An 18,748-nucleotide genomic window follows, 5' to 3' on the forward strand; every position below is an offset into this window, starting at 1 on the left:
CGGCTGGCGCACGGGGCTCCCTGCGACGCGACGCGACGCGCGACGCGCGCTGCACAGCTGCACAGCTGCCGGGACGGGCGGCGGGTGGGTCCTCTCTCGGTGCGCGCAGCTGCCTCGCCGAGCAGCCTGTGGAGAGGGGCTGGGGCGAGCCGGACGGTGGAGGGCGGGCGCCCGGCCGGGGCTTTGGCGGGGCGGTCGGCGTGGGAATGGCGGTCGCTTGGTGGCGCGGCAGCGAGGGCGCCCCCCAGAGGCGGTCCGTCCCGGCGGACGAGGGCTGCCGCGTCGGGCGCGGCGCTGGCGCTGGCGCGGGGCGGCGGTTGGTGGCGCCGGTGGCAGCGCCGCGCTGCGGGCGGGCGGGGCGTCGGAGCAGGGCTGCGCCAGGCGGCGGCGGCGGCGGCGGCGGCGGCGGCGGCGGCCGGACTGCTGTGGCGCGAGCCCCGGGCCGGCGTCTCGGGGCAGGCCGGGCTGTGCGGCGTTGGTGGTATAGTGGTGAGCATAGCTGCCTTCCAAGCAGTTGACCCGGGTTCGATTCCCGGCCAACGCAGCGGGCCGACCTTTTGCCGAGCTGCGGGGCCCTCCCGCCCCGGAGGCGGGCGGCGGGCGGCGGGCGTGCGGCTGTGCGTGTGTGTGTGTGTGTGTGTGTGTGTGTGTGCGTGTGTGTGCGTGTGTGCGCGCGCAGCGTTTTGAGGGCGCGGCGAGCAGGAAGCCGGCGAGGGCGCGTGCCTGGGCCGGGGCGGCGGGCGGCTGGCCTGCGCAAGGCAGGGGGCCCCGGCGGCGAGGGAGCGGCGAGCGGGCGGGCTGCGGGCCCCGGGTCCAGGAGGCGCAGGCGAGGCGCGAAGCCCGACGCTCCCTGGTGGTCTAGTGGTTAGGATTCGGCGCTCTCACCGCCGCGGCCCGGGTTCGATTCCCGGTCAGGGAAGCCTTTCTTCTTCCTCTCCGCCCGCCCGCCTGCCGGCCGCCCGACCTCCGCCTCCCCGGCGCGGCGCGGGCGGCCGCGACCCCTCCCCCCACCACGCACACTTTTAGCCCGCGCCGGAGCTCGCTCGCTTCGCCCCTCGCCCCCTGGCCTCGGCCTCCCGACAAGGCCACCCGCCACGTCCAGCCCTGACCCTGCCACGCTCCCTCCACCCCTGCCAACGGCAGACCTTTCGGCCCCCGCTCGCCCCCTGGGCGTCTCCCCTCCTCCTCCTCCTCCTCCTCCTCGGACGCTCGCCTCGCTTCCCCTCTTCCTCGGTGGCTGGGGCCGCCTCTCTCCCGCCGTGGCCGCGGGCGCACAGCCCTGCCGCCGGCCCCCGCACGCGCTTCGACTCTCCCGCAGCCTGGCTTCGGCCGCGACAGTTTCGCGGCCCCCAAGCCGCCCCTTGGTCCCTCCCGAGGTGGGGCCGCCGGTGGGGGCTGGGGCTGGGGGTGCGGGCGGGAGGGGGCAGGGGTCTCCCTGGACCGGTCGGGCCACCTGCCGAGACCTGTGGTCCCTGGCCTCGCCCCTCGCGCCAGCCAAGGCGCCGGCAGCTTTCCCGCCGCCGCCTGCCGGGTCCTGGGCCCGCTGCGTGTCCCGGGGGCCCGGCGATTGGGCGCCAGGGGCGTCTGGGTCTCGCGCGGGCGTGGGAGCCGAGGGCCCGGCCGCGGCGCCCGAGAGGCGGAGATGGGCCAGTGACCCTCGACCCGTCCGTCCGTCGGGCTAGCGAGACCAGCCCGCCGCGGAGGAGACAGAGCAGGGAGCTACAGGAGGCCGTTCCGGAAAACGCCACGGGCAAGCAGGTGGGGAGGGGCTGGGGGCGGACGGGTGGCGGGGGTGGCCAGCGTTTTCTTCCAGTGGCCTCAGCGACGCTCCGCGTCCTATGGCCAAGTGGCCGGGGCGTTCCCCGGAACTCTTGCCTCCCCCACGCCCCTCCCCCCACCGAGCTGGGACTTTGGACGGCGTTCCCCTTCCCGCCTCGGCGTCCACCCACGCCATCCCTCTCTCCAGCCCCGCATCCATCTTCTCCTGCGGCTGCTCCCCAAAGGAGATGGCAGCTCTCCGGCCCCTTGCCGCCACGACGGGCGCGCCGCCGTGAGCCAGCGGAGCTGAGTATCTGTCCAGGGACCGGTTCCGGCCGAGGCAGAGGGGAGGGCCGAGCCGATGAGCGGCAGGAAGCTGCCGCGGGCCCCACGCTGGACTTTGACGGAGCCGTTCTCCCCTGTGCCAAGGCGCCCCCGGTGGGCATAGGGGTGCGCCCCGTGAGCGCGGGAAGCTCCCCCACGGGCCCGGCCGGGGTGCTGGGCGTGCGCGTGCGGGGGCGGGAGACGGTGCGGGATGGAGGCGTCGGTCCCGGTGGGTGGCCCCCCACGCGGGTCAGGGCACAGGGCCAAGTGACCCCAGGAAGAGGGCACGGCGGTGAGCCGCGCGGTGGGTGGCGTGAGGAGGAGTCCCGGGTGTGCGAGCGGAGCGCCGCGGGCCCGGAGGAGGTGCGGGGCTTGCGGGAACGGGCCGCTCAGGCAGGGGCTCCGGGCGGCCAGGCCCCTTGGCCGGCACGGGTGGCGGCGGGTGAGATCTAGGGTTGGGGTGGGGACGAGGGGCCTGAGCGGGGGAGGGGGGACAGGGCCGGGGGAAGCGAGTCCTCGGGGCGGGTCGTGCGAGAGAGGACCACAGGGTCCGCGGGGTTGTTGGCGGATGGTGGGGCGGGGGGGCCTGGAGGCCGTAAGGAGCGGCGGGTGGCAAGCAGGGGCAGTGGGCTCCGGTGCGAGGAAGACGGAAGCCCCTGCGGTGGGAGAGGACGCCGGCGGGCGAGACTGGCTGTGCTGCGCTGCGAGGTGGTGAGGCTAAGGAGTAGGGTGAGAGGAGGGGTGGGGAGCGGGCAAGGGCGGGGAATGCCCCTGCCCCAGAGACAGAAACGACCTGTCCTGGGGACAGAGAGTCGCGTCTCGGGTGTGCGTTGGGGGTTGAGTTGAGAAGAGGCCAAAGGGACCAACGGAACGGAGGATCCCCGGCCGGGAAGGATTTGGAAAGTGGGGGCGCGGGGAGGAGGGGCCTGACAGGCGTCGGGGTGTTGGAGCAGTAGGGGGGTGGGGAGGGTGGAGGTGGAGGGGTTGGGGCTGGGGTGCGGCTTGGGGCTTGCAGGCTGGGGTGGCGGCGGCGGGCTTGGCAGTGTCCTCGGGGCGTCCTGGGGGCGGGGGTGGCGGCGAGGATTCGTCGTGGTGCCGGTGCTGACGCGTGGTGGACTTGGTGCTGGCGCCGGGGGATGGGGGGGAGGGGCGGGGTGGGTGGACTGGGTGGCAGTGGCGGCGCAGGTGGTTTCGGTGGTGGAGGGCCCGGCGAGCGTTGGCAACCGATGGCGGCCGAGCGGGATCAGGTGAACACACGGCGGGCGTGCATGGTGACGATCTCGCGGAACTCTTTGGAAAGACTCGAGGGCGCGCCATCAGGACACGGGGACCCTCCGGGAGAAGGCGGTGGGTCACCCGTAGGAGCGGCACGTTCCTTCCTGCCGGCAGTGCCAACGCCGCGTAACTTGCCGGCCGGGGTCAGAGCGAGCCAGAGAGCGGGGAAAGGTGGCGGAGCGTGAGGAGGTGGGGCGTGCATGGGCCCGCGTGTGCTGCGGGAGAGTGTCCCTCGAAGGGAAACGCGTGACTCGAGCGGGGTCACGGGAAGGAAAAGAAGAGGGACAAGGAAGGAAGGTGCGCGGGCACGAGAGTGGCTGGGCCGTGAATGTGTCAGGGCACGGGGGTTTGGGGGGCGGGCGTTTGGTTCCCGGGGTGCGTGTTTGGGGGCGGAGGGGGGGGGACTTTTGTCTCCAGGGCGAGAGCGAGGGCCCGGGGCGGGCGGAAGGTGTTGGTGTGTGGGGGCGGCCTCGAGCGCAGGAGAGAGGCAGCCTAAGCTGGACGTCGGGGCCGCGGGACCAAAAGGGGACGGGGTGCTGCATGGGCCGGGAATCGAACCCGGGCCTCCCGCGTGGCAGGCGAGAATTCTACCACTGAACCACCCATGCACCGGTGGCCGGCGCCACCAGGCGCCGCCCCAGCGGCGCTCGCCACCAGCCGCCCGACACTGGTCACGGCCCTGCGGGGCCATCTCCTCCATCCGAGCCAGTCGGCGGACGGGGCAGCTGGAAGAGAGGCTGCGGGGCCCTGGAGGGCGCTCGGGGGCGGGCGCGGTAGGAGGGGGGTGCGGAGCAGGGAGACCCGGAGGCGCGGTGGCACCTGTGCGCCGAGGCGCGGAGGAGCCGCGACAGAGCGGGGCGGCCTCGGCCCATCCCGCGCCTTGTGTCCGGCCCAGGGCCGCCGCGACCCTGCCGGCGTCGCCGGAGGAAGCCAGGAGCCGCGCCCAGCCTGGCCCGCGCTCGAGTGCCAACGAGGGGCGGCGATCTGTGGCGGGCGACGTTCCCTTCGACGACCCACGGGCCCGTGCCCAAGTCCCCTGGGCGGCGGGCTTCCCCGCGGGTGCGCTGGGCGCGTGGCCGTGCGCGGGCGCCAACGGCGCGGCCTGCCGGACGAGAGCAGGGCAGGGCAGGGCAGGGCAGGGCAGGGCAGGGCAGGGCAGGGCAGGGCTGGGCAGGGCTGGGCAGGGCTGGGCTGGGCGGGAGGGCCGTGGCGTGGGGGCGGCCGTGGGAGCCGCAGGCTGGGGAGCGCCGCCTCGGCCGCCCGCCGCTGAGTGGCGCTCAGGCCAAGAGACCCGAGGGGCCTGAGCCTGGCGCCTGCGCTCTGGCCGACGGCTCGCCCGCAAGGGTCCGGCTCCGGGGTGCGTTGGTGGCGAGGCAGGAGCGCGGTCTTGGATGGCGGGCGCGCTTTGGCAGAGTGGCTGCCGGCCGGCGGGCCGCCCGCGGAGGAGGCGCGCCGTCGTGTCGTCGTGGGTTTGGGCCCCCGAGGCGCCTTCGCGCGTGCAGACGGGGCTTGGCCCCGGCCGTGGGCCCGACGTGGCGTGTGGGCGACGGGGATCCAGGGCTTCGGCTCGCTGCTCCCCGGAGCCAGCTTGCCGGGTTGGGCCCGCGTGCCAGGCAGGCCCCGTGCAGGGAGGGCGCTGTGGTGGGCTGGCGAGCAGAAGGCCGGGCTGCGTGGGGCCCGGGAGGCAGGCATGTGTGGCCCGGGCGAGGCCCCGAGGTGAAAAGTCGTGGTGGGCAGCACAGGCCACCGAGATGGGGACGGCGACCTGAGCAGGGTGTGGAGAGGATGGGCGGGCCGGGCGGCCGGGGGCTGTGGGAAAGGACAGCGTGTTGGACGGTGTGCCGCCCGTTGCGCAGGCGTGGCGCTCCAAGAGCGAGGCGCTGTGCGCCAGGCAGAAGTCGGAGGGTGACCCGTGGAGGGCTTTGCTCACGCAGGGTCGGGTGGGGTGGGGTGGGGTGGGGTGGGGTGGGGTGGGGGAGGGGGAGTGGGAGTGGGAGTGGGAGCGCGAGTGGGAGGGAGGGCTACACAACCCCCCTAATGGGGGGGCTCGTGTGCGGAGGGGGAAGGGGAGAGCAGGCGAGGAACGATGGGGCGCGAAGTCCTGAAGCCCCCGCGTGTGGGGTCCGGTGGGAAGGGTGTGTGAGTGAGTGGGCGGGGGCGCGCGCGCTGTGTCGGGAAGGCCGGTTGCCAGTGGGTTCGAGGCGCTGGGGCAGCCTCCTGGGCTGAGTGCGCCAGGCCCGCGCAGCGGCGGGCGTGAGAAGCGGGTGGGGTGGAGAGGCGTGCGTGTAGGGGCCTGGAGTTTGGCGCGGCGGCCACAGGCCGGAGCGCCAGCCCGGGCCGGCCAGGAAGGCGGCCAAGGGCGGCGCTCGGGTGTGCGGGAGGCCCGGGTAGGCGGGCGTTGGTTGGGCGGGCCAAAAGGTCGGCGTGTCAGGAGTGGGATTCGAACCCACGCCTCCAGGGGAGACTGCGACCTGAACGCAGCGCCTTAGACCGCTCGGCCATCCTGACGGCGGGCCTGGGCGCGTGGCCGCTCGCCTGGCTGGGAGCCGACGCGGCCGGCGGGGCCCTTGGCCGCCCGCGGCGCCTGGCGGGCGTCTTTGTGGGCGCGCCACGGACGGGACGCGCGCGCCGGCCGACGGGGAGCAAGGCCAGCGGACTCGCCCGGCTCCACCGCCGCCGCCGCCCCGTCGCCCACCCCGGGCGCCGGCCGGGACAAGGCCGCGGCCCGGCGCGCGCCCCCCTTCTCCTCGCCGCCTCGCTGGCCCTCTCGAGAGGGCCTCTTCCTCGCGGCGCGATCTCCGCACGGGAGGCAAGAGGCGGCGCAGACTCGGCATTTCCAGCCGCCGTCGCCGCCGCCGCCAGGGCCGGGCGCGCGGTCGGGGTCGTGTGCGGGCCGCGGGCCGCTTTGCTGGATGACGCGGTCGTTTGGCTGTCGGGTCGGATGGGGCACACGTGCCGGGCACCGGTGGCGGGCAGGGCCTCGAGGGCGGGGGTCGGCGTCGGCAGGCAGCCGGAGAGCGGTCGGGCGCCGGGGCGGCCGCCGCCGTCCTCGTTAGTATAGTGGTGAGTATCCCCGCCTGTCACGCGGGAGACCGGGGTTCGATTCCCCGACGGGGAGGCAAGACGTCCCTTTTTGGTGGCTGGCGCCGCTCTGCGTCCGGCCGCTTGCCCCCGAGGGCCCTTCTTCGCCCTGCCGCGCCCCGCCCTCCAGCCCCCGAGGGCGCTTCTTCGCCCTGCCCCGCCCTCCAGCCAGGCGCAGGCCGCCAACCCGTGCCCGGCCTGCCCACGGGGACCCCTCCCCGAGGCCCCCTCGCCGTCGGGCGGCGGTCGTTCGGCACGGCCGAGCCAAGGCTTCCTCTGCTCCCCGCAGCGCCCGACGAGCGGCCCGCCCCCAGCGGCTGGCGCACGGGGCTCCCTGCGACGCGACGCGACGCGCGACGCGCGCTGCACAGCTGCACAGCTGCCGGGACGGGCGGCGGGTGGGTCCTCTCTCGGTGCGCGCAGCTGCCTCGCCGAGCAGCCTGTGGAGAGGGGCTGGGGCGAGCCGGACGGTGGAGGGCGGGCGCCCGGCCGGGGCTTTGGCGGGGCGGTCGGCGTGGGAATGGCGGTCGCTTGGTGGCGCGGCAGCGAGGGCGCCCCCCAGAGGCGGTCCGTCCCGGCGGACGAGGGCTGCCGCGTCGGGCGCGGCGCTGGCGCTGGCGCGGGGCGGCGGTTGGTGGCGCCGGTGGCAGCGCCGCGCTGCGGGCGGGCGGGGCGTCGGAGCAGGGCTGCGCCAGGCGGCGGCGGCGGCGGCGGCGGCGGCGGCGGCCGGACTGCTGTGGCGCGAGCCCCGGGCCGGCGTCTCGGGGCAGGCCGGGCTGTGCGGCGTTGGTGGTATAGTGGTGAGCATAGCTGCCTTCCAAGCAGTTGACCCGGGTTCGATTCCCGGCCAACGCAGCGGGCCGACCTTTTGCCGAGCTGCGGGGCCCTCCCGCCCCGGAGGCGGGCGGCGGGCGGCGGGCGTGCGGCTGTGCGTGTGTGTGTGTGTGTGTGTGTGTGTGTGTGCGTGTGTGTGCGTGTGTGCGCGCGCAGCGTTTTGAGGGCGCGGCGAGCAGGAAGCCGGCGAGGGCGCGTGCCTGGGCCGGGGCGGCGGGCGGCTGGCCTGCGCAAGGCAGGGGGCCCCGGCGGCGAGGGAGCGGCGAGCGGGCGGGCTGCGGGCCCCGGGTCCAGGAGGCGCAGGCGAGGCGCGAAGCCCGACGCTCCCTGGTGGTCTAGTGGTTAGGATTCGGCGCTCTCACCGCCGCGGCCCGGGTTCGATTCCCGGTCAGGGAAGCCTTTCTTCTTCCTCTCCGCCCGCCCGCCTGCCGGCCGCCCGACCTCCGCCTCCCCGGCGCGGCGCGGGCGGCCGCGACCCCTCCCCCCACCACGCACACTTTTAGCCCGCGCCGGAGCTCGCTCGCTTCGCCCCTCGCCCCCTGGCCTCGGCCTCCCGACAAGGCCACCCGCCACGTCCAGCCCTGACCCTGCCACGCCCCCTCCACCCCTGCCAACGGCAGACCTTTCGGCCCCCGCTCGCCCCCTGGGCGTCTCCCCTCCTCCTCCTCCTCCTCCTCCTCCTCGGACGCTCGCCTCGCTTCCCCTCTTCCTCGGTGGCTGGGGCCGCCTCTCTCCCGCCGTGGCCGCGGGCGCACAGCCCCGCCGCCGGCCCCCGCACGCGCTTCGACTCTCCCGCAGCCTGGCTTCGGCCGCGACAGTTTCGCGGCCCCCAAGCCGCCCCTTGGTCCCTCCCGAGGTGGGGCCGCCGGTGGGGGCTGGGGCTGGGGGTGCGGGCGGGAGGGGGCAGGGGTCTCCCTGGACCGGTCGGGCCACCTGCCGAGACCTGTGGTCCCTGGCCTCGCCCCTCGCGCCAGCCAAGGCGCCGGCAGCTTTCCCGCCGCCGCCTGCCGGGTCCTGGGCCCGCTGCGTGTCCCGGGGGCCCGGCGATTGGGCGCCAGGGGCGTCTGGGTCTCGCGCGGGCGTGGGAGCCGAGGGCCCGGCCGCGGCGCCCGAGAGGCGGAGATGGGCCAGTGACCCTCGACCCGTCCGTCCGTCGGGCTAGCGAGACCAGCCCGCCGCGGAGGAGACAGAGCAGGGAGCTACAGGAGGCCGTTCCGGAAAACGCCACGGGCAAGCAGGTGGGGAGGGGCTGGGGGCGGACGGGTGGCGGGGGTGGCCAGCGTTTTCTTCCAGTGGCCTCAGCGACGCTCCGCGTCCTATGGCCAAGTGGCCGGGGCGTTCCCCGGAACTCTTGCCTCCCCCACGCCCCTCCCCCCACCGAGCTGGGACTTTGGACGGCGTTCCCCTTCCCGCCTCGGCGTCCACCCACGCCATCCCTCTCTCCAGCCCCGCATCCATCTTCTCCTGCGGCTGCTCCCCAAAGGAGATGGCAGCTCTCCGGCCCCTTGCCGCCACGACGGGCGCGCCGCCGTGAGCCAGCGGAGCTGAGTATCTGTCCAGGGACCGGTTCCGGCCGAGGCAGAGGGGAGGGCCGAGCCGATGAGCGGCAGGAAGCTGCCGCGGGCCCCACGCTGGACTTTGACGGAGCCGTTCTCCCCTGTGCCAAGGCGCCCCCGGTGGGCATAGGGGTGCGCCCCGTGAGCGCGGGAAGCTCCCCCACGGGCCCGGCCGGGGTGCTGGGCGTGCGCGTGCGGGGGCGGGAGACGGTGCGGGATGGAGGCGTCGGTCCCGGTGGGTGGCCCCCCACGCGGGTCAGGGCACAGGGCCAAGTGACCCCAGGAAGAGGGCACGGCGGTGAGCCGCGCGGTGGGTGGCGTGAGGAGGAGTCCCGGGTGTGCGAGCGGAGCGCCGCGGGCCCGGAGGAGGTGCGGGGCTTGCGGGAACGGGCCGCTCAGGCAGGGGCTCCGGGCGGCCAGGCCCCTTGGCCGGCACGGGTGGCGGCGGGTGAGATCTAGGGTTGGGGTGGGGACGAGGGGCCTGAGCGGGGGAGGGGGGACAGGGCCGGGGGAAGCGAGTCCTCGGGGCGGGTCGTGCGAGAGAGGACCACAGGGTCCGCGGGGTTGTTGGCGGATGGTGGGGCGGGGGGGCCTGGAGGCCGTAAGGAGCGGCGGGTGGCAAGCAGGGGCAGTGGGCTCCGGTGCGAGGAAGACGGAAGCCCCTGCGGTGGGAGAGGACGCCGGCGGGCGAGACTGGCTGTGCTGCGCTGCGAGGTGGTGAGGCTAAGGAGTAGGGTGAGAGGAGGGGTGGGGAGCGGGCAAGGGCGGGGAATGCCCCTGCCCCAGAGACAGAAACGACCTGTCCTGGGGACAGAGAGTCGCGTCTCGGGTGTGCGTTGGGGGTTGAGTTGAGAAGAGGCCAAAGGGACCAACGGAACGGAGGATCCCCGGCCGGGAAGGATTTGGAAAGTGGGGGCGCGGGGAGGAGGGGCCTGACAGGCGTCGGGGTGTTGGAGCAGTAGGGGGGTGGGGAGGGTGGAGGTGGAGGGGTTGGGGCTGGGGTGCGGCTTGGGGCTTGCAGGCTGGGGTGGCGGCGGCGGGCTTGGCAGTGTCCTCGGGGCGTCCTGGGGGCGGGGGTGGCGGCGAGGATTCGTCGTGGTGCCGGTGCTGACGCGTGGTGGACTTGGTGCTGGCGCCGGGGGAAGGGGGGGAGGGGCGGGGTGGGTGGACTGGGTGGCAGTGGCGGCGCAGGTGGTTTCGGTGGTGGAGGGCCCGGCGAGCGTTGGCAACCGATGGCGGCCGAGCGGGATCAGGTGAACACACGGCGGGCGTGCATGGTGACGATCTCGCGGAACTCTTTGGAAAGACTCGAGGGCGCGCCATCAGGACACGGGGACCCTCCGGGAGAAGGCGGTGGGTCACCCGTAGGAGCGGCACGTTCCTTCCTGCCGGCAGTGCCAACGCCGCGTAACTTGCCGGCCGGGGTCAGAGCGAGCCAGAGAGCGGGGAAAGGTGGCGGAGCGTGAGGAGGTGGGGCGTGCATGGGCCCGCGTGTGCTGCGGGAGAGTGTCCCTCGAAGGGAAACGCGTGACTCGAGCGGGGTCACGGGAAGGAAAAGAAGAGGGACAAGGAAGGAAGGTGCGCGGGCACGAGAGTGGCTGGGCCGTGAATGTGTCAGGGCACGGGGGTTTGGGGGGCGGGCGTTTGGTTCCCGGGGTGCGTGTTTGGGGGCGGAGGGGGGGGGGACTTTTGTCTCCAGGGCGAGAGCGAGGGCCCGGGGCGGGCGGAAGGTGTTGGTGTGTGGGGGCGGCCTCGAGCGCAGGAGAGAGGCAGCCTAAGCTGGACGTCGGGGCCGCGGGACCAAAAGGGGACGGGGTGCTGCATGGGCCGGGAATCGAACCCGGGCCTCCCGCGTGGCAGGCGAGAATTCTACCACTGAACCACCCATGCACCGGTGGCCGGCGCCACCAGGCGCCACCCCAGCGGCGCTCGCCACCAGCCGCCCGACACTGGTCACGGCCCTGCGGGGCCATCTCCTCCATCCGAGCCAGTCGGCGGACGGGGCAGCTGGAAGAGAGGCTGCGGGGCCCTGGAGGGCGCTCGGGGGCGGGCGCGGTAGGAGGGGGGTGCGGAGCAGGGAGACCCGGAGGCGCGGTGGCACCTGTGCGCCGAGGCGCGGAGGAGCCGCGACAGAGCGGGGCGGCCTCGGCCCATCCCGCGCCTTGTGTCCGGCCCAGGGCCGCCGCGACCCTGCCGGCGTCGCCGGAGGAAGCCAGGAGCCGCGCCCAGCCTGGCCCGCGCTCGAGTGCCAACGAGGGGCGGCGATCTGTGGCGGGCGACGTTCCCTTCGACGACCCACGGGCCCGTGCCCAAGTCCCCTGGGCGGCGGGCTTCCCCGCGGGTGCGCTGGGCGCGTGGCCGTGCGCGGGCGCCAACGGCGCGGCCTGCCGGACGAGAGCAGGGCAGGGCAGGGCAGGGCAGGGCAGGGCAGGGCAGGGCAGGGCAGGGCTGGGCAGGGCTGGGCAGGGCTGGGCTGGGCGGGAGGGCCGTGGCGTGGGGGCGGCCGTGGGAGCCGCAGGCTGGGGAGCGCCGCCTCGGCCGCCCGCCGCTGAGCGGCGCTCAGGCCAAGAGACCCGAGGGGCCTGAGCCTGGCGCCTGCGCTCTGGCCGACGGCTCGCCCGCAAGGGTCCGGCTCCGGGGTGCGTTGGTGGCGAGGCAGGAGCGCGGTCTTGGATGGCGGGCGCGCTTTGGCAGAGTGGCTGCCGGCCGGCGGGCCGCCCGCGGAGGAGGCGCGCCGTCGTGTCGTCGTGGGTTTGGGCCCCCGAGGCGCCTTCGCGCGTGCAGACGGGGCTTGGCCCCGGCCGTGGGCCCGACGTGGCGTGTGGGCGACGGGGATCCAGGGCTTCGGCTCGCTGCTCCCCGGAGCCAGCTTGCCGGGTTGGGCCCGCGTGCCAGGCAGGCCCCGTGCAGGGAGGGCGCTGTGGTGGGCTGGCGAGCAGAAGGCCGGGCTGCGTGGGGCCCGGGAGGCAGGCATGTGTGGCCCGGGCGAGGCCCCGAGGTGAAAAGTCGTGGTGGGCACCACAGGCCACCGAGATGGGGACGGCGACCTGAGCAGGGTGTGGAGAGGATGGGCGGGCCGGGCGGCCGGGGGCTGTGGGAAAGGACAGCGTGTTGGACGGTGTGCCGCCCGTTGCGCAGGCGTGGCGCTCCAAGAGCGAGGCGCTGTGCGCCAGGCAGAAGTCGGAGGGTGACCCGTGGAGGGCTTTGCTCACGCAGGGTCGGGTGGGGTGGGGTGGGGTGGGGTGGGGGAGGGGGAGTGGGAGTGGGAGTGGGAGCGCGAGTGGGAGGGAGGGCTACACAACCCCCCTAATGGGGGGGCTCGTGTGCGGAGGGGGAAGGGGAGAGCAGGCGAGGAACGATGGGGCGCGAAGTCCTGAAGCCCCCGCGTGTGGGGTCCGGTGGGAAGGGTGTGTGAGTGAGTGGGCGGGGGCGCGCGCGCTGTGTCGGGAAGGCCGGTTGCCAGTGGGTTCGAGGCGCTGGGGCAGCCTCCTGGGCTGAGTGCGCCAGGCCCGCGCAGCGGCGGGCGTGAGAAGCGGGTGGGGTGGAGAGGCGTGCGTGTAGGGGCCTGGAGTTTGGCGCGGCGGCCACAGGCCGGAGCGCCAGCCCGGGCCGGCCAGGAAGGCGGCCAAGGGCGGCGCTCGGGTGTGCGGGAGGCCCGGGTAGGCGGGCGTTGGTTGGGCGGGCCAAAAGGTCGGCGTGTCAGGAGTGGGATTCGAACCCACGCCTCCAGGGGAGACTGCGACCTGAACGCAGCGCCTTAGACCGCTCGGCCATCCTGACGGCGGGCCTGGGCGCGTGGCCGCTCGCCTGGCTGGGAGCCGACGCGGCCGGCGGGGCCCTTGGCCGCCCGCGGCGCCTGGCGGGCGTCTTTGTGGGCGCGCCACGGACGGGACGCGCGCGCCGGCCGACGGGGAGCAAGGCCAGCGGACTCGCCCGGCTCCACCGCCGCCGCCGCCCCGTCGCCCACCCCGGGCGCCGGCCGGGACAAGGCCGCGGCCCGGCGCGCGCCCCCCTTCTCCTCGCCGCCTCGCTGGCCCTCTCGAGAGGGCCTCTTCCTCGCGGCGCGATCTCCGCACGGGAGGCAAGAGGCGGCGCAGACTCGGCATTTCCAGCCGCCGTCGCCGCCGCCGCCAGGGCCGGGCGCGCGGTCGGGGTCGTGTGCGGGCCGCGGGCCGCTTTGCTGGATGACGCGGTCGTTTGGCTGTCGGGTCGGATGGGGCACACGTGCCGGGCACCGGTGGCGGGCAGGGCCTCGAGGGCGGGGGTCGGCGTCGGCAGGCAGCCGGAGAGCGGTCGGGCGCCGGGGCGGCCGCCGCCGTCCTCGTTAGTATAGTGGTGAGTATCCCCGCCTGTCACGCGGGAGACCGGGGTTCGATTCCCCGACGGGGAGGCAAGACGTCCCTTTTTGGTGGCTGGCGCCGCTCTGCGTCCGGCCGCTTGCCCCCGAGGGCCCTTCTTCGCCCTGCCGCGCCCCGCCCTCCAGCCCCCGAGGGCGCTTCTTCGCCCTGCCCCGCCCTCCAGCCAGGCGCAGGCCGCCAACCCGTGCCCGGCCTGCCCACGGGGACCCCTCCCCGAGGCCCCCTCGCCGTCGGGCGGCGGTCGTTCGGCACGGCCGAGCCAAGGCTTCCTCTGCTCCCCGCAGCGCCCGACGAGCGGCCCGCCCCCAGCGGCTGGCGCACGGGGCTCCCTGCGACGCGACGCGACGCGCGACGCGCGCTGCACAGCTGCACAGCTGCCGGGACGGGCGGCGGGTGGGTCCTCTCTCGGTGCGCGCAGCTGCCTCGCCGAGCAGCCTGTGGAGAGGGGCTGGGGCGAGCCGGACGGTGGAGGGCGGGCGCCCGGCCGGGGCTTTGGCGGGGCGGTCGGCGTGGGAATGGCGGTCGCTTGGTGGCGCGGCAGCGAGGGCGCCCCCCAGAGGCGGTCCGTCCCGGCGGACGAGGGCTGCCGCGTCGGGCGCGGCGCTGGCGCTGGCGCGGGGCGGCGGTTGGTGGCGCCGGTGGCAGCGCCGCGCTGCGGGCGGGCGGGGCGTCGGAGCAGGGCTGCGCCAGGCGGCGGCGGCGGCGGCGGCGGCGGCGGCGGCCGGACTGCTGTGGCGCGAGCCCCGGGCCGGCGTCTCGGGGCAGGCCGGGCTGTGCGGCGTTGGTGGTATAGTGGTGAGCATAGCTGCCTTCCAAGCAGTTGACCCGGGTTCGATTCCCGGCCAACGCAGCGGGCCGACCTTTTGCCGAGCTGCGGGGCCCTCCCGCCCCGGAGGCGGGCGGCGGGCGGCGGGCGTGCGGCTGTGCGTGTGTGTGTGTGTGCGTGTGTGTGTGTGCGTGTGTGCGCGCGCAGCGTTTTGAGGGCGCGGCGAGCAGGAAGCCGGCGAGGGCGCGTGCCTGGGCCGGGGCGGCGGGCGGCTGGCCTGCGCAAGGCAGGGGGCCCCGGCGGCGAGGGAGCGGCGAGCGGGCGGGCTGCGGGCCCCGGGTCCAGGAGGCGCAGGCGAGGCGCGAAGCCCGACGCTCCCTGGTGGTCTAGTGGTTAGGATTCGGCGCTCTCACCGCCGCGGCCCGGGTTCGATTCCCAGTCAGGGAAGCCTTTCTTCTTCCTCTCCGCCTGCCCGCCTGCCGGCCGCCCGACCTCCGCCTCCCCGGCGCGGCGCGGGCGGCCGCGACCCCTCCCCCCACCACGCACACTTTTAGCCCGCGCCGGAGCTCGCTCGCTTCGCCCCTCGCCCCCTGGCCTCGGCCTCCCGACAAGGCCACCCGCCACGTCCAGCCCTGACCCTGCCACGCCCCCTCCACCCCTGCCAACGGCAGACCTTTCGGCCCCCGCTCGCCCCCTGGGCGTCTCCCCTCCTCCTCCTCCTCCTCCTCGGACGCTCGCCTCGCTTCCCCTCTTCCTCGGTGGCTGGGGCCGCCTCTCTCCCGCCGTGGCCGCGGGCGCACAGCCCCGCCGCCGGCCCCCGCACGCGCTTCGACTCTCCCGCAGCCTGGCTTCGGCCGCGACAGTTTCGCGGCCCCCAAGCCGCCCCTTGGTCCCTCCCGAGGTGGGGCCGCCGGTGGGGGCTGGGGCTGGGGGTGCGGGCGGGAGGGGGCAGGGGTCTCCCTGGACCGGTCGGGCCACCTGCCGAGACCTGTGGTCCCTGGCCTCGCCCCTCGCGCCAGCCAAGGCGCCGGCAGCTTTCCCGCCGCCGCCTGCCGGGTCCTGGGCCCGCTGCGTGTCCCGGGGGCCCGGCGATTGGGCGCCAGGGGCGTCTGGGTCTCGCGCGGGCGTGGGAGCCGAGGGCCCGGCCGCGGCGCCCGAGAGGCGGAGATGGGCCAGTGACCCTCGACCCGTCCGTCCGTCGGGCTAGCGAGACCAGCCCGCCGCGGAGGAGACAGAGCAGGGAGCTACAGGAGGCCGTTCCGGAAAACGCCACGGGCAAGCAGGTGGGGAGGGGCTGGGGGCGGACGGGTGGCGGGGGTGGCCAGCGTTTTCTTCCAGTGGCCTCAGCGACGCTCCGCGTCCTATGGCCAAGTGGCCGGGGCGTTCCCCGGAACTCTTGCCTCCCCCACGCCCCTCCCCCCACCGAGCTGGGACTTTGGACGGCGTTCCCCTTCCCGCCTCGGCGTCCACCCACGCCATCCCTCTCTCCAGCCCCGCATCCATCTTCTCCTGCGGCTGCTCCCCAAAGGAGATGGCAGCTCTCCGGCCCCTTGCCGCCACGACGGGCGCGCCGCCGTGAGCCAGCGGAGCTGAGTATCTGTCCAGGGACCGGTTCCGGCCGAGGCAGAGGGGAGGGCCGAGCCGATGAGCGGCAGGAAGCTGCCGCGGGCCCCACGCTGGACTTTGACGGAGCCGTTCTCCCCTGTGCCAAGGCGCCCCCGGTGGGCATAGGGGTGCGCCCCGTGAGCGCGGGAAGCTCCCCCACGGGCCCGGCCGGGGTGCTGGGCGTGCGCGTGCGGGGGCGGGAGACGGTGCGGGATGGAGGCGTCGGTCCCGGTGGGTGGCCCCCCACGCGGGTCAGGGCACAGGGCCAAGTGACCCCAGGAAGAGGGCACGGCGGTGAGCCGCGCGGTGGGTGGCGTGAGGAGGAGTCCCGGGTGTGCGAGCGGAGCGCCGCGGGCCCGGAGGAGGTGCGGGGCTTGCGGGAACGGGCCGCTCAGGCAGGGGCTCCGGGCGGCCAGGCCCCTTGGCCGGCACGGGTGGCGGCGGGTGAGATCTAGGGTTGGGGTGGGGACGAGGGGCCTGAGCGGGGGAGGGGGGACAGGGCCGGGGGAAGCGAGTCCTCGGGGCGGGTCGTGCGAGAGAGGACCACAGGGTCCGCGGGGTTGTTGGCGGATGGTGGGGCGGGGGGGCCTGGAGGCCGTAAGGAGCGGCGGGTGGCAAGCAGGGGCAGTGGGCTCCGGTGCGAGGAAGACGGAAGCCCCTGCGGTGGGAGAGGACGCCGGCGGGCGAGACTGGCTGTGCTGCGCTGCGAGGTGGTGAGGCTAAGGAGTAGGGTGAGAGGAGGGGTGGGGAGCGGGCAAGGGCGGGGAATGCCCCTGCCCCAGAGACAGAAACGACCTGTCCTGGGGACAGAGAGTCGCGTCTCGGGTGTGCGTTGGGGGTTGAGTTGAGAAGAGGCCAAAGGGACCAACGGAACGGAGGATCCCCGGCCGGGAAGGATTTGGAAAGTGGGGGCGCGGGGAGGAGGGGCCTGACAGGCGTCGGGGTGTTGGAGCAGTAGGGGGGTGGGGAGGGTGGAGGTGGAGGGGTTGGGGCTGGGGTGCGGCTTGGGGCTTGCAGGCTGGGGTGGCGGCGGCGGGCTTGGCAGTGTCCTCGGGGCGTCCTGGGGGCGGGGTGGCGGCGAGGATTCGTCGTGGTGCCGGTGCTGACGCGTGGTGGACTTGGTGCTGGCGCCGGGGGAAGGGGGGAGGGGCGGGGTGGGTGGACTGGGTGGCAGTGGCGGCGCAGGTGGTTTCGGTGGTGGAGGGCCCGGCGAGCGTTGGCAACCGATGGCGGCCGAGCGGGATCAGGTGAACACACGGCGGGCGTGCATGGTGACGATCTCGCGGAACTCTTTGGAAAGACTCGAGGGCGCGCCATCAGGACACGGGGACCCTCCGGGAGAAGGCGGTGGGTCACCCGTAGGAGCGGCACGTTCCTTCCTGCCGGCAGTGCCAACGCCGCGTAACTTGCCGGCCGGGGTCAGAGCGAGCCAGAGAGCGGGGAAAGGTGGCGGAGCGTGAGGAGGTGGGGCGTGCATGGGCCCGCGTGTGCTGCGGGAGAGTGTCCCTCGAAGGGAAACGCGTGACTCGAGCGGGGTCACGGGAAGGAAAAGAAGAGGGACAAGGAAGGAAGGTGCGCGGGCACGAGAGTGGCTGGGCCGTGAATGTGTCAGGGCACGGGGGTTTGGGGGGCGGGCGTTTGGTTCCCGGGGTGCGTGTTTGGGGGCGGAGGGGGGGGACTTTTGTCTCCAGGGCGAGAGCGAGGGCCCGGGGCGGGCGGAAGGTGTTGGTGTGTGGGGGCGGCCTCGAGCGCAGGAGAGAGGCAGCCTAAGCTGGACGTCGGGGCCGCGGGACCAAAAGGGGACGGGGTGCTGCATGGGCCGGGAATCGAACCCGGGCCTCCCGCGTGGCAGGCGAGAATTCTACCACTGAACCACCCATGCACCGGTGGCCGGCGCCACCAGGCGCCGCCCCAGCGGCGCTCGCCACCAGCCGCCCGACACTGGTCACGGCCCTGCGGGGCCATCTCCTCCATCCGAGCCAGTCGGCGGACGGGGCAGCTGGAAGAGAGGCTGCGGGGCCCTGGAGGGCGCTCGGGGGCGGGCGCGGTAGGAGGGGGGTGCGGAGCAGGGAGACCCGGAGGCGCGGTGGCACCTGTGCGCCGAGGCGCGGAGGAGCCGCGACAGAGCGGGGCGGCCTCGGCCCATCCCGCGCCTTGTGTCCGGCCCAGGGCCGCCGCGACCCTGCCGGCGTCGCCGGAGGAAGCCAGGAGCCGCGCCCAGCCTGGCCCGCGCTCGAGTGCCAACGAGGGGCGGCGATCTGTGGCGGGCGACGTTCCCTTCGACGACCCACGGGCCCGTGCCCAAGTCCCCTGGGCGGCGGGCTTCCCCGCGGGTGCGCTGGGCGCGTGGCCGTGCGCGGGCGCCAACGGCGCGGCCTGCCGGACGAGAGCAGGGCAGGGCAGGGCAGGGCAGGGCAGGGCAGGGCTGGGCAGGGCTGGGCAGGGCTGGGCTGGGCGGGAGGGCCGTGGCGTGGGGGCGGCCGTGGGAGCCGCAGGCTGGGGAGCGCCGCCTCGGCCGCCCGCCGCTGAGCGGCGCTCAGGCCAAGAGACCCGAGGGGCCTGAGCCTGGCGCCTGCGCTCTGGCCGACGGCTCGCCCGCAAGGGTCCGGCTCCGGGGTGCGTTGGTGGCGAGGCAGGAGCGCGGTCTTGGATGGCGGGCGCGCTTTGGCAGAGTGGCTGCCGGCCGGCGGGCCGCCCGCGGAGGAGGCGCGCCGTCGTGTCGTCGTGGGTTTGGGCCCCCGAGGCGCCTTCGCGCGTGCAGACGGGGCTTGGCCCCGGCCGTGGGCCCGACGTGGCGTGTGGGCGACGGGGATCCAGGGCTTCGGCTCGCTGCTCCCCGGAGCCAGCTTGCCGGGTTGGGCCCGCGTGCCAGGCAGGCCCCGTGCAGGGAGGGCGCTGTGGTGGGCTGGCGAGCAGAAGGCCGGGCTGCGTGGGGCCCGGGAGGCAGGCATGTGTGGCCCGGGCGAGGCCCCGAGGTGAAAAGTCGTGGTGGGCACCACAGGCCACCGAGATGGGGACGGCGACCTGAGCAGGGTGTGGAGAGGAGCGGGCGGGCCGGCGGCCGGGGGCTGTGGGAAAGGACAGCGTGTTGGACGGTGTGCCGCCCGTTGCGCAGGCGTGGCGCTCCAAGAGCGAGCGCTGTGCGCCAGGCAGAAGTCGGAGGGTGACCCGTGGAGGGCTTTGCTCACGCA

General features: G+C 75.4%; 2 non-coding genes across 2 annotated transcripts; both read left to right on the top strand.

Moving 5' to 3' along the window:
• Positions 1 to 847: 847 nt before the first annotated feature.
• TRNAE-CUC (transfer RNA glutamic acid (anticodon CUC)) lies at positions 848 to 919 on the top strand. Its single transcript has one exon. It is a non-coding gene; the product is annotated as a tRNA-Glu (tRNA).
• A 6,677-nt stretch (positions 920 to 7,596) lies between these two features.
• TRNAE-CUC (transfer RNA glutamic acid (anticodon CUC)) lies at positions 7,597 to 7,668 on the top strand. Its single transcript has one exon. It is a non-coding gene; the product is annotated as a tRNA-Glu (tRNA).
• The last annotated feature ends 11,080 nt before the right edge of the window (positions 7,669 to 18,748 follow it).

This window comes from Equus asinus, unplaced genomic scaffold, assembly GCF_041296235.1.
Source record: "Equus asinus isolate D_3611 breed Donkey unplaced genomic scaffold, EquAss-T2T_v2 contig_51, whole genome shotgun sequence".
Classification (NCBI taxonomy): Eukaryota; Metazoa; Chordata; class Mammalia; order Perissodactyla; family Equidae; genus Equus; species Equus asinus.